The sequence below is a fragment of the Azolla caroliniana genome, unplaced genomic scaffold (assembly GCF_043228905.1).
Source record: "Azolla caroliniana isolate FFs.n. ecotype wild unplaced genomic scaffold, voAzoCaro1.0.p SCAF_2, whole genome shotgun sequence".
Classification (NCBI taxonomy): Eukaryota; Viridiplantae; Streptophyta; class Polypodiopsida; order Salviniales; family Salviniaceae; genus Azolla; species Azolla caroliniana.
Genome location: NW_028230437.1, coordinates 4,228,688 through 4,231,819, shown reverse-complemented (window position 1 = coordinate 4,231,819; position 3,132 = coordinate 4,228,688). Strand labels below are relative to the sequence as shown.

Genomic DNA, 3,132 nt, shown 5'->3' with positions numbered 1-3,132 from the left:
CGAATGTGAGTTCAAATCCCACTCTTGACATTTTTTGATATCGAGTATTCATGATCAACCTTGCTTTGATATGTTTCAATGTATATGTTTACGTGAAGGTGGCCGAGTGGTCTAAGGTAGTAGACTCAAGCTCTAGTTTTTGATAGAGAGATTGGGATTTTATGCCAAGGTGGCCAAGTGGTCTAAGGTGCTAAACACTAGTTCTATTTCTCGAAAAGGAGTGTGGGGCCAAATCCCACTCTTAACAATGTTGTGGAATTTATACATGGAAGTTCTTTGATATCAAGTATCCAAGGTGAACCTTCTTAAGCAACACTCTAAGAAAGATGAACACCTTGCCACCTTTTTCATAAGATTGTAAAGGTATAGAAGTATGAAGATCTAGAAAGAAATTGGCTAAGTTCACAGACTAGTAACTAGTCTTGGCGAACAACTCGCACACACGTACGCATGCACGATGAAAGCCCTCAACCTATGAGCGCATCAAAATTATATCATTTTTGTTTGTTTGTACATGTTTCTTGACATTAAGGTGGTCGGGTGGTCTAAGGTGCTAGACTTGAGATCTAGCTCTAAAAGAAGAGAGTGGGTTCAAATCCCATTCTTGATAAATTATGTTGTGGCATTCATAAATGTAAATTCTTTGATATCGAGTATTCATGATCAACCTTGCTTTCATGTGTTTCAATGTATATTTATGAAGTGAAGGTGGCAAGGTGATGTATATGTTCATGCCAAGGTGATTGAGTGGTCTAAGGTGCTTGACTATACTTTAGACTTTTCTTGAAAGGGAGTGTGTTCAAATCCCATTGTTGACATTGTTGTGGCGATCAACATTAGTATGATTTCTTGACAATGTATCCACTAGTTTTCTTTCCCAATAAAGAAAAATAACCAAAAGAAAATAAGCTTTGTTACTTGTAGTACCAATTAAAAATATACGACACTCTTTTTAACTTAGAGGTCTAGCAATATCCACAACTTCGTGTCAAGATGGCCGAGTGGTCCAAGGCGCTAGACTCAAGTTCTAGTTCCTGAAAGGGAGCGTGGGTTCAAATCCCACTCTTGACAATGTTATCGCATTCATTCATGGTGAATTAATATTAAGTATACATGAAAGGTATCACGAGACAACTTAGAGGCAGAAGGTAACATTCAAGGTACTCTATTGCTAAGTCTAGCTTTCATGGAAGCTTTGACCATTTATGGACTAGTTGTAGCTCTAGCACTACCTTTTGCAAATCTGTTTGTGTGATCCATTTCCATCACAAAACATTAACATTTGGGATCTTTACTTACGAAATATCCTCCCCAAATACCCCAACTTCCATGGAATTTGTACTAAAAGTTTTCCTTTTTTAGAACAGGTGGGGGCATTCCATGAGGAATCGTTACTTCACCCATTGAATGACTATATCTATTTCTATGATTCTCTTAGGAACTTCTCTCCTACATGAAAAGAGGAGATTCTATAAGTTCTTCTTTTCATTAATCGTATTAAGCAATTGGTTATTTATTAATGTAAAGGTGGCCAAGTGGTCTAATTTTAACGATATTGTGGCATTCGTGAACTTAAGTTCTTTGATATTGAGTATTCATGACCAACCTTATTTCATATCTTCCTATGTATATGTTGATCGTATTTTTTTCTTAAAAAGGAACACATGCATGTATTTGTCCACTATTTTTAAAATAACCATTGAGGATATTTGTAATAGAAACTACCATGAATTTATGAAAGAAATCTATTTAGGATTGATGAGTTTAATTTATGAACTCTAATGTGTTGGGCTCTAGTTCTAGTTTTGAAAGGGACATGTTAGTGGTCTAAGGCACTAGATTTAAGTTCTAGTTCTCGAAACAGAGTGTGGGTTGAAATTCCACTCTTGACAATCCTTGATATCGAGTATTCATGATCAACCTTGCTTTGATATGTTTGAATATATATGTTACGTGAAGGTGGTTGAGCAGTCTAAGGCACTAGACTCAAGTTGTAGTTCTCGAAAGAGAGAGGGGGATTTGATATCGATTATTTTATATGTTTCAAGAAATGTGTTGATACCAAGGTTCTCATGTGGTCGAAGGTGCTAGACTTAAGTTCCATTTCTCAAAAGGGAGCATGGGTTCCAATCCCACCCTTAACAATGTTGTGACATTCCGTCGCAACTATTTTAACACCAGATGATTTAGAACAAGTAATATGTCGCATTCCTTTATTGATAAATACATGAGATGTCAAGAATTACAATTTTTTAACAAACTTTCAAGAATGTATCACACATGCGCACATGACTTTTAAAAAAATCAATAAAAAACATAGTTAATATTATCAAGATTTCAAATTTAACCTATATTTTCTCAATTCATACACATTTAGCCAGACATTCGTTTGGATTACGAGAATGCTTTCAACTATCATTGTAATATGCTTCATTTTACATAATGTTGAATTTAAATCCAATTGAACAATTTTAGAAACACAATTTTAATGCTACATTTCTCTCTAAATCCTATAAAGCTTGTTATATTAAATGAGCAAATTGCATTTTTGGGTATAATTACACACATATTCACAAGTGAATATCACATTATATACCTCACATGCCCAAAACCTTCTACGAACATTATATCCCAATCATATATGAACAACCTAAATGTAAGATCAAGTGAGCAACAATGTTGACTCAATATTATTATGTACACTCGAAACTAAATAACCAAGATTAAAGAGCTCAAAAATCCTAGAATAAAGCTAAATTCAATTATATTAATAAAGAAACAATTATAACCGACATTTGTCATACAATCGATAAGTTCATCATCATCTATTCAATAAAAATTATACTTAACAACCACATACTTTGCGAGTCAACCAATACAAATATATGATAGGCACTTAAAGTTTGCAAACCATCAGATAATGTAAAGAAATGGTACTCAAACAAAATAATCTTATATTCCAAAACAAGTTTAGTGTTACAATTTTATAGTTACAAATACAAATCACTCCATTAGGAAGTCTGGAACAGGCTACTCTCTAAGATCAACTGACAGTGGTGCTGCATCGACATGTTCGGTCTCCTCAGCTGAACCTTGTATATGATCAAAACCCGATGCATCTTCAAGGTCGAC

At 34.4% G+C, this 3,132-nt stretch overlaps 1 non-coding gene across 1 annotated transcript; it reads left to right on the top strand.

Moving 5' to 3' along the window:
• Nucleotides 1–987: 987 nt before the first annotated feature.
• On the top strand, nt 988–1,071 carry TRNAL-CAA (transfer RNA leucine (anticodon CAA)). Its single transcript has one exon. It is a non-coding gene; the product is annotated as a tRNA-Leu (tRNA).
• The last annotated feature ends 2,061 nt before the right edge of the window (nt 1,072–3,132 follow it).